Below are 11,721 nucleotides of genomic sequence, written 5' to 3'. Positions count from 1 at the left end.
GGAGATGAATGGGGAGTTATGATTTTCAATTCTGATCTATAATCCACAAAATCCTTTTCCAAGTCTGCACTCACTTACCCTATTGATTTAATATAGCTTCTAGAGGAGACAACAATGATTTTGTGGTCCCCTGATTTTAGGGGGGCTTCTGTTCTAACAGTGTCAGTAATCCTGAATCTTCTGGCTTTGGAGTCTGCCTCAGGGACTCCCACACTCCCAATCTAAAAACAACAATCTGTCTGATTCTGAATTCACTTCTCAATTCATTGCTGACTGATAATCTGATCAGTGAGAACCAAATTCCAGAGTGTGATCCAGCATTAGCACCCTGGATACCTTAGAATCAGCCATAGTCAGGATAAGCAAAAGTCCTTAGTTTTTATTCTTGGTCTTTAGAGGTAGGATTGAATTGGATGGAAGCAGAATCTCCTTGACCTTCTTTCTTCATCTCCCTCCCAGAAGTGACCCTGGCCAGTCTTACTCCACCCCCTAGTCCCTCCTACAATTCTCTGTATACATCAATTATTGAACCAGCACAGGATAGTGGGAAGGGCCATTTTCCAAGAATCTGCTTATAGAGTATTGTCCAATTGGTAATTAGCTTTAAGCGATCGAAGATCGCCTCAGTGTATCAACTCAAGAGTTTCAGCCCTTTACACCAGAGACTACTCCCTGGCCTTATTTATGAGCCATAGAATTAGCATATTAATGATAGAAATCTGTATAAATGTGTCTCCTTGCTCCTGTTTCTTTGCTAATTTTTTTTTGGAACTTAGCCCACTTGTAATGGCATTACAATTAGAATAAAACTTTGCCCTTTGACTGGGAAATGGGTTCAAGCTTGAAAATTCTTCTGAGATAACTCACAACACCAGTCTTTGACCCCAAACTTTTGGGAACCCCTTCCCAAACTCAACACTATATTATGCTTTTCTCCCCAATTCCCACAAAGCTAAATTTCACTCTGCCTCAAGGCACCACAACCCTAAACCAATTTCTCTTTGTCTCACACCTTTTTTCTTGCCCTAATTGAAAATTGATTTTTTCCAGAAGAGACTGGTGCCCTCTCTTTCTGTCTCCACCACTTAATTCATGGAAAGAGTTGTGGTTAAGTATGACCTTCTTCTCATGTTCCAGTGTATTCTTCATGTCAGCAGTTCATAAGCCTCTCTGTTGACACTGTGACATCTCTCCTCTTTACCTAATTGTTTGCCTACACTGCAATCACAAGCCTCAAACACCTGTGGATCCCTTCCTTTTCTTTGATGTGTAAAGTTGGCCCTTCTATCCCTTACCTTTCTACAATAAAAAGTGGTCTTAAAAACCAAAACAGCATTGATTGCTGCCAGAGAATTGTTAAACAAATTGTAATACATGAATATAATGGAATATCCTTGCTCCACAAGAAATGGTAAATATGGAGAATTCAAAGAAGCATGGAGAAGCTTATATGAACTGATGGAAAGTAAAGTAAGTAGAAGCAGGAAAACTATATACACAAGGACTAAAATAATGGAAGGAATGACAAAAACAAGATAAATAAATAAATGAAAGACTATAATTATCATGACCTAGTGCAACTTTTGAAAAGTGATGTGAAAAAAAAAGAAAGAAAAATGATAACAAAATTTACCTTCTTGTCACTTAAAAAATTTTGTCATTCCTTCCATTATTGGTGATTGGAACCATAAGATAATAGTTGATAGAATTGATTTTATTATAGGACTAGAACTGGAAAGCCTGGTAGAGATTGACAAAGAGGAAGCCAGATAGCATGGTGGCTGATGACAGATTGCCAAGAAATGAAGTATGTCTGGTGTCAAGGCCAGATGTACTGGGTAATTGAGCTAGTGAGATACTGCCAAGGGTGAGAGTTCTGGAGTAAAGGGGTTAAGTCATTGGAAACTTGGTTTTTAGTTCTGGAAGTGTGGCAGTTGTAGATAATTGGGGAGTGAAAATGTGATAATACATATGAAAACACTTTGCAAACCATAAAATACCTCATAAATACGAAGTATTTTTATTATATCAATTACCACAATACTTGCATTTCATCAGTATGAACATAAAAACTTCATACCTTGGTAGCAGGTTTAATTTGCTATTATGGCCCAAATAATTCATCACTTGGTAGACATTATTCTAAGTTAAGGCATCAGAATAAGACTTAAGTAATGAATTGTTATTTTTACATTATTTTTATATTCTCATCTGAAATGCATATCTTCTGTTCATAACAACTCTTTTAATTACCAATGCTGATATCTAACTTTCCTCTAGAGCAATTTTCATGTTCCTCAATGACTTTGGAACTTGTTTGTGTCATTGGACTTTTCAGAATCCTGAAATTTCACTTTTTTTCCTGAGGCAATTGGGGTTAAGTGACTTGCCCAGGATCACACAGCTAGGAAGTGTTAAGTGTGTGAGACCATATTTGAACTTAGGTCCTCCTGACCTCAGGGCTGGTGCTCTATCCAGTATGCCAACTAGCTGCCCCCAAATTTCACATTTCTTGCACCAAATAAGGTCCATCTTGTCATCCATACTTTGAATTGCTTTATCCTTCCCAATTTCATTAGACCCATAGAGTTTTTTCAGAAACTTTTATCTACTTTTCTACTCCAAATGTCTTGATCAATCACTTTAATGTTAGGCATTTCTAGGCAACTAAATCCCTTTGTCTTATGTCTATGTGAATGAACAGCTATGTATGAAACACTACCAATCACTCTTTTCTTCATTCATATTCTAAATCCGCAGTATTGTTGAAAAAAACCATGGAACCATCTTGACCTGGTCTATTACAAATTTCAAGCTAATTCAATTAGGTTCTCAATTTTGCACAATTTTTAGTAGAATTTTTAATTCTCTAGTTTATTTTTCATAATGAATATCTGTCACCCATCTTAAGCTCCCATTTCTACTCTACATTAAGTATAACATCATTTCTAGACTGTATTTCTTTTTAGAAAATGTCAATGGGAGATGCTGGAAATTTCAGGGAGAAGGTTTTGGGATGTAGCCCCTAACCACTGATCCTCTAGCAATTGGAACATGATCCAATAGTAATATCATATAGTTGGTGGCTAGAGGTGCAATATTCAATAAAGCCGCTGAGTGATAGTTACTATAGGAGCAGCTAGACATTGAGAAGATATAAAAGGTTTGTCCTTTAGCTTTGAAAAATGTTTGGAAGGGCAGCTTATTATTAATTATTTCTCAGGACATCAAAGGAAAACCAAAGTTTGGTGACTAGGTAGGGCATGTATGTAAGATTACTAACCCTTTTCAAGAACACACCCATTGCTTCAGATGTCTAACTCTGTACTTCGTTAAAATATTCTGCTTTAGCAATTCTACTTTATACGTGTAAGATAATCTTTTCAAGATCAAAACAAAATGAAACAAATCTCAATGGAATAAGTGCTGAGCCATGAGAGATTTTTGAGTCATCTTTCAAATTATCAAGTTGGTGATACTGGGAAAACAGTGAAACTGACAAAAACTAATATTTCACACATGCAGTGAGATTAAAAGGATATGATTCAAGGTTTCAGTGCGACCTAATGGTGTGATTGTATAGGTCAACCTATCAAGATGGTTCATTTGTGTGCATGCCCAGTGAACTGAAGCATGTCATGCCTAGATTGCTACCTTGGTTTATCCAATTAGTGTATAACCACATTGCAGTGCTATTATCCTATCTGCATCAAAGTGAAACAAAATATTTCATTTGGAATACTTTTGAAGTCAGGTCTATCTTCCACACAAGTGGACTCTCAGTGGGGAAGCATGCCTCCTGCCTCTTGGCAATGTGATGGTAGATATTAATTATTAATGAAACAAATTAACTTTTCTTTAATAATTTTGTTTTCTAATTACTTATTTTTATTCCTTCGATTTCTTTTTCTTGTCTATTGTCATAGTAATCATTTGTACTATAATATTAAAAAATAATGCTTATAATGGATACCTTTATTTCACTTTTGATATTATTGGAAAGCTTTCAAGTTTTAGAAAGCCTTTATAATGCTTCTTTTGTTTTTTATATAGATGGTATTCATCATTTTAAGAAAGATTTATTCCTTTCTAGTGCTTTTCATTTGTATGGTTGTATTTTGTCAAAGCCTTTTTCTGCATCTATTGAGATAATCAAATGATTTTTGTTGTTATTGTTACTGTTATCTTCAATTATTCTGATCATTTTCCTAATATTGAACCAGTTATGCATTTCGGGTAAAAAGTCTATGTGATCATAATATATCATATTTGTAATATGTTGCTGTAATCTCCTTTCTATTATTTTATTGAATTTTTTTTTGCCTCTAGATTCATTAAGGAAATTGGTTTGTGACATTTTATTTTGTTTTTGCTCTTCCTGGTTTAAATAACATATTTGTATCATACAAGAAATTTAGTAACACTCCTTTACTTATTTTAAAAAATAGTTTATATAGTACTGGGATTAATTGTTCCTTAAATATTTGGTATCATTCTCATGTGAATCCATTTGTATCTGGAGATTTGTTCTTAAGGGACTCCTTAGTGACTTTTTCAATTTCTTTGAGATAGAATTATTTAAGTATTTTTCTTTCTCTTCTCTTAATTTGAGTTGTTTCTGTTTCTATAAATATTCATTCATTTCACTTAGATTGTCAGTTTTATTGGTTCCCTTGCATCTTCATGTTGGTTTTCACCCTTTTTCATTTTTGATACTTGTATTTTTGTTTTCTACTTTGTAAAAAATCAAATGAACTAATGCTTTTTTCAATTTTATTGTATCACCCCATAATGCCACTTCCTAATTTTATTACTTCAATGAATTTTTTATTTTAAATTTCATTAATCTCTCCTTTGATTTTTGAGGATTTCCAGGATTTTTTGATGCCCAATTCATCAAATTTCTCTCTCTCTTTTGTTGATATATGCATTTAGAGAGATATATTTTCTTCTAAGTACTTCTTTGGCACAAATTTTGGAATTTTGTTTCTTTGTTGTCATTCTCTTTAATTCTCTTTTAACTAATTTAGTTTCCAATTAGTTTTTAAACAATGCATGGTTTGCAGCAGGATGAATACAGAGAGGACTGGCGAGACTTACATGAACTGATGCTGAGTGAAATGAGCAGAACCAGGAGATCATTATATACCTCAACAATGATACTGTTTGAGGATGTATTCTGATGGAAGTGGATCTCTTCGATTAAGAGAGCCTTAATTGATCAAAGATGGACAGAAGCAGCTACACCCAGAGAAAGAACACTGGGAAATGAATATAAACTGCTTGCATTTTTGTTTTTCTTCCCGGGTCATTTGTACCTTCTGAATTCAATTCTCCCTGTGCAACAAGAAAACTGTCCGGTTCTGCACAAATATATTGTATCCAGGATATACTGTAACCTATTCAACATGTAAAGGATTGCTTGCCATCTGGGGGAAGGGGTGGAGGGAGGGAGGGGAAAAATCGGAACAGAAATGAATGCAAGGGATAATGCTGTAAAAAATTACCCTGGCATGCGTTCTATCAATAAAAAGATATTAAAATAAAATTTAAAAAATTAAAAAAAAACAAAAAAAATGCATAGTTTGAAAAAGGTGCATTTAATATTTATGCTTTTCTGCCTTTGGCTGGGAAATTTTTATACTCTGACACATGATACATGATCAGTTTCTGTAAAGGTATCATGTACAGTTAGTTGAGGGAAAAAGTGTACTCATTTTTATTCTCATTTTTTCCCTAGATGTCTATCATATCTAACTTTTCATGATTCTATTCATTTTCTTGACTCCTTCCTTATTTATTTTACAATTAGATTTTTCTAACTCTGTGAAGGGAAATTTGAAGTTGAGGTTTCCCAGTAGTATGGCTTTACTATCTATGGTATTCCATTGTGGTGTGTGTATGTGTGTGTGTGTGTGTATGTATATTTGTGTTGTTATTTCACTATCTATAGTTCATTAAAGCAAGATGTAGTTCCCCTGTTTACCCCTTTTAGTTAAATCTATTTTTGTTTCTGGCTTTGTCTGAGATCATGATTGCTATCCCTGCCTTTTTTCTTTTTAACTTCAGTTAAAGCACAATAGATTATGCTCTAGATCCTAATTTTCACTCTGTATGAGTCTTTCTGTTTCAAGTGTATTTTTTTGTAAACAACATATTGTTGAATTCCAATTTCTAATCCATTCTGCTATCTTCTTCTGTTCCATTGATCCCATAAATATTCACAGTTATAATTACTAATTATCTTTCTATCATCTTTTCTTTTGTTTATCCTTCTCTCTCTTTTTTTTTATCCTATCCCTCCTCAAAAATCTGTTTTGCTTCTAAGCACTGATTTTTTTTTTTTATCTGTCTTCCCTTTTGTCACACCCCTCTCCATTTCCCTTATCCCTTTCCCCTCCTTCTTCTTTATTAGGTAAGATAGATTTCTTTCACCTTTGAGTGTGTCTGTGTATGTGTGTATTTGTGTATTCCTTTTTTGAACCAATTTAGACATGAGTGACTTTAAGCATTGCCTGCCCATCCCCATTTTCTCCTCCACTGTAAAAGTTCTTTCTTGCATATGTCTTTTTATGTGAAATAATTGCCCCCATTTGTCCTCTTTCTTCTCTATTCTTCCAGGGCTTTCCTCTTTCTCACTTATATGCTTTCTTTATACCATCCCCAAATAATCAACTCACTCCTGCACCTCTGATCTATCTGAATTCTTTTAACTACCCTAGAAATAAAAAGCTATTAGGAGATACATATGTAATTTTCCCATATGGAAAGATAAAATTTAACTTTAATGAATCTCTTATGATTTCTCTTTCATATTTACCTATTTATATTTCTCTTTAGTCCTCTATTTGAAAGTAAAATTGTCTATTCAGCTCTAGTCTTTTCATCAAGAATGTTTGAAAGTCTTCTGTTTCATTAAATATCTATTTTTTCCATGCTTGATTGAAGTCAGGGTTTCTGAGGTATTTTTTGATTATAATACCAGTTTGTTGTCTTCTGGAATATCATGTTCCAAGCCACTCTGCTCCTTATGTGGTAGCTGCTAAATCTTGTGTGATTTTGACCACAGTTCCACAGTATATAAATAGTTTCTCTGGTTCCTTGAAGTATTTTCTCCTTGCCCTGGGAATTCTAGAACTTGGCTATAATATTCCTGAGAGTTTTCATTTGGGGATTTTTTTCAGGTGGTGATGAGTGGATTCTTTTAATTTTTATTTTACCCTTTGGCTCTAAGATGTCAGGATATTCTTGATAAGTTCTTGAAATATGACGTCTACACATTTTTTTTTGATCATGACTTTTAGGTAATCCAATAAATTTTAAATTATTTCTCCTTATTCTATTTTTGAGATTAGTTTTTTTTAGTAAGACTTTTACAATTTAAAAAAATCATTCTTTTGACTTTGTTTTATTATATCTTGAAGTTTCATGAAGTCATTAACTTGCCCTTGCTCAATTCTAACTTTAAGGAATTATTTTCTTCAATGGGTCTTTAGATCTTATTTCTATTTAGCCAATTCTGCTTTTTTAGAGAGCAATTTTCATCAGTGAGTTTGTGTAATTCTTTTTCCATTTGACTAATTCTGTTTTTTTAAAAGATGCTATCATCTTCAATATGCTGTCTTTAAAAATTTATTTTTTCTTCACAATTGTCTTGATTTGCTTTCATTTCTTTCTTTACATAATTTTTCATCTCCTACTCTTATTTGATATTTAAAATCATTTGTAGTTCTTTCTAGAATTCTGGTTGGACTTGCGTCCAATTCACATTTTTCTTTGAAGTTTTGCTTGCAGTTATTTTGACTTTTTTTGTATAATTCTGAGTTTGTGGTTGGATCATACTGTCATCATAGCAGGTTTTTATGGCCAAGTGTTGTTTTTTTTTTTTAAATTGTTATTGTTTGGTCACTTTTTCACAGCTTTCTTGACTTGGGACTTTATATTGATGCTATGTTTCATTCTCAGCTTGGGGTGGAAGAGAGAGAAGAGTTCTGTCTCGTGTTTCAGATTTTTCCAATTCCTAATTTTAGAACTAGTTTTGGGTTTTTAAATTTTTTCTGTGCTTATGTAAACTGGGGAGTGATGTGGTCACTATTATCTTGGTCTGTTTTCCGTTCTTTATCCAGGAAGGGCCCCTGATATTTTAAGATTACAATCAATGCTGCTCCTCAAGACTCCTCCCATGGGGATAGAAATAATACTGTTTTTCAGGTTCCTAATCCTCTGAGGCTAGGAATGATACTGCCCTTCAGAACCTCTACTCTTTTTAATCTATCCTTGAACTATGACCCAAAAGTGGATATAATAAATGGAGTTGCCAAACAACATCATCTCCTGTGTCTGATTCTAGCACAAGATTACTTTTTAATATCTTTTTGACCAGTTACCAAGTTCCCTTATTGTCTCGGGCTTGAGAGCGCCTGATGCTGCTCTGCTTTTGCTTCTGCCATCTAGTTCCACCACTGGTGCTTCATCCACATGGACTATAAGCCAGTCTCCTCACAGATTTATCTTTCTGACCTCTTTTGGTTTTTTGAGCTTGAAGAATGTCTCACTCTCACCTTGCATTGGTTCTGCTACTTCAGAATTTGATTTAAGGTATTATTTTAATGCTCTTTTGAGGGGATGTTAGAAGAGATTATCTGAGTGCCACTCTATTCTACCATCTTGGCTCCATCCTCACTGCAATTTCCTCTTAGTTAGATTTTTGAACTTTTATTATCTCCCCTCTTTAATATACTCTCATATATTTAGAAAATTAATCTCTTTTTAATTTAGAAAATAATACTTGCTAAAGCTTAAATCTAGTCATATCGCCTCCACTCATTCAAAAATTTTCCATGGTTTCCTATCACTTTTAACATTCTGTACAAATTCCTCTGTACATGTAAAACTGTCCCCGCTTTTACTCTAGTATCTGATTTTAGACTTATTTTATATTACTCTTTTATGTAATCTATGGCTCAGCCAAATTGTGCTGCTTGTTGTTTTCCTACTTGTTTTCTCATCTCTCACGTCCATTATTTTGCATAGATATTAATCATTCCTGGAATGCATTCTCTTCATGTTTCCTTAGCTTCCTTCAAGACTCAAAATTGTGTACTTCTTCCCACAGAAAGTCTTTCCTAATCTCCCAAGTTGTTAATAGATCATCACCTTTTAATTTGATTTATTTCATTTATCTATTTAAGTGTCTGGGACACTACAAGTGAATGCACAAAAATGACAACAATTGATTCCTTTTTTGCTTAACTTTTGAATTCCCAGTACCTAATATAGTGCTTTGTTTATAGTAAGTGCTTAATAAATGCTTGGTGGATTAACAAGAAATTTAATCAATAAAGCATTTTGGCACAGAAAAAAAGAAAAATGAAAGAGGTGGACTGATAATTTAGACTTGACCTCAGAACTTCACTACCCTAAGGGGTGTAAAACAATTTACAGTTTGTCTGTGGCATTTCTTTGCTGCTTAGATTTGTCAAGTGTGAATGTGCCACTTTGTTAGTTGTCAGACCAAAGTCTTCAACAGCCGCTTGGGTGTTTTCATGTAAACATTTGCTATTTATTTACTGCAGGCCTTATGTTTAAGGTTGTAATGAAAAACAACCCAGCTTTCCTACAGCAACTGCCCTATATGAAACACCATTAAGATAAAGTAACACATAAGTGGCCCTAATAAAAGGAATTTATCACAAGACATGAAGAGTAAGGTGTCTTTATTCACTAGGTGAATAACACCAACCATTGTCAATGTGGCTTTTCAAGGCACAGAAATTATCATTCATTCTCCAAATTACCAACTGCACAAAAATTACTAAATGGTCCGTTATCACTACCTCTCAGTGAGAGAATGCTTTTGTTTAATGTCTGATTACAAATGGCTTTCCCATGATTATCGTCAATAAATCACAGGTAAGTGCATCCATAGGGATGGGGATGGCGGAGAAGAGAGATTTCTGAGCTTGTGGGAAAAAGAGGAAAAAATCCAACACAAGCTATGCTGTAACCAGTCTCTAGGAGGGGCAGCCACTCTTTTAGGAAGTCTTTCTTTATATTTAAATTTATTAATTTTTTTGATAGCCTAATGGAAATGATCTGGTATATGTATAGTATGCTAGTTAATTTAAATGAAGTAGACATCAATGACAAATTTAAGAAAAAGGCATAAAACAAGAAATAATACATCTGTATCTATCTATCTATAGATAAAGATAGATTTATATAAGAGAAAATTGTCAGCACCTAGCTCAGTACTTTACAAGTATGTATGTTGAGCATAGACTTCAGCTCCTATCCAGGATATCTAAATATACTATTTTCACACTGAAAAAAATGTAGAACAAAAAAAAAAAATAGTTCAATGAGAGTTTTAAACCAAGATAAGAAGGGGAAAGCAGATGGTTAGAGAAAATCTTAACTCAATGAATTATCACTGAGCCTCAATAAACTATATCCCAGGGAACTAAAAGAAACTGTGAACATAATTTTTTTTACTCCTGTTAGTGATTTTTCAGAAATGATGGAAAACAGGAAGGATGCTATATCATGGAAAAGATAAATATAGATTGGGTTTTTTTGTGTATGTTCTTTTGCTATGTTCTGTTTTGTTTTGTTTTGTTTTGTTTTTTTTTTTTGAAAAAAAAGTGGATTCTTAGCCTAGAAAACTAGACTTTAATTATTAGCAAAATTCTAAAATTGTGGCTATATACTTGTAAAGGGAAGTAACAAATATTTTGACATGCAAGGGAATGATCTATAGAAATCTGCGTAGATTCCTTAAAAATAAATTGAGTAATAACAGCCTTAATTATTCTTCTCTTCTTTTTTGTTTATTGGATTGCTTGACTGGTGGATCAGGAGAATGCCATAGGCCCAATTTGCCTAAATTTCAGCAAGTCATGTGATGAAATTTCTCAAAATATCCTTTTAAATAAAATAGAGAGATATGGACTAGATAATGGTATAATTAAGTGGATTTGGAATTGGTTGAAAAATCGAACCCAAAGATTGAGTTTTATGTATTTGATGCTATCAAGAAGAAAGTATTAAAAGGCTCTGGCCTTGACTATTTTCTTTTTGACCTTTTTTAAGTTATGAATTATGAAGACATAGGTGATAATGAAGTCATTATTATTCAGCTGAGATTATTCTCTACAAAGTTGCCAATGATTTTTTTATTATCAAATCCAGTACTTTCTCAATACTCATTCTTCTTGACTGCTTTTCAACATTTGATATTTGAACACTATCTTTTCCTGCATGTTTTTTCTTCTCTAGGTTTTTGTGCAATTGCTCTTTTCTGGTTTTCTCTTACTTTTTTTAAATGAACAAAAATTAATTCTTTCTCCCTCCAACATTCCACAACTACTGAAAAATAAGGAGGAAAGAACTTGCTACAAATATGAATCAGCAAGCAAAACAAATTTTTATGTGGGCCATGTTAAAAAATTTATATTGCATTTGGCAGTCTGAATTCTGGTTTTCCTCTTATCTCTTTGAATACTCATTCTCTTGTCCCTTTGTTAAATGTTAATGATCATTCCCAATAAGGATGGATGTTCATCAAAGCTCTGTCCTCAGCTCTCTTCAAGTTCTTCTATATTGGGGCATTTGGAAAATTAATCAGTTACTAGAGGTTCAATTATGATCTTTATGTAAATACTTTCCTAAGCTATGCCTTTTTCCTGTCTATTCCACGAACTTAAAATGTTCTCTAATCTT

Source organism: Antechinus flavipes, chromosome 3 (genome assembly GCF_016432865.1).
Source record: "Antechinus flavipes isolate AdamAnt ecotype Samford, QLD, Australia chromosome 3, AdamAnt_v2, whole genome shotgun sequence".
NCBI lineage: Eukaryota > Metazoa > Chordata > Mammalia > Dasyuromorphia > Dasyuridae > Antechinus > Antechinus flavipes.
Note: the sequence above shows the minus strand (reverse complement) of the source record.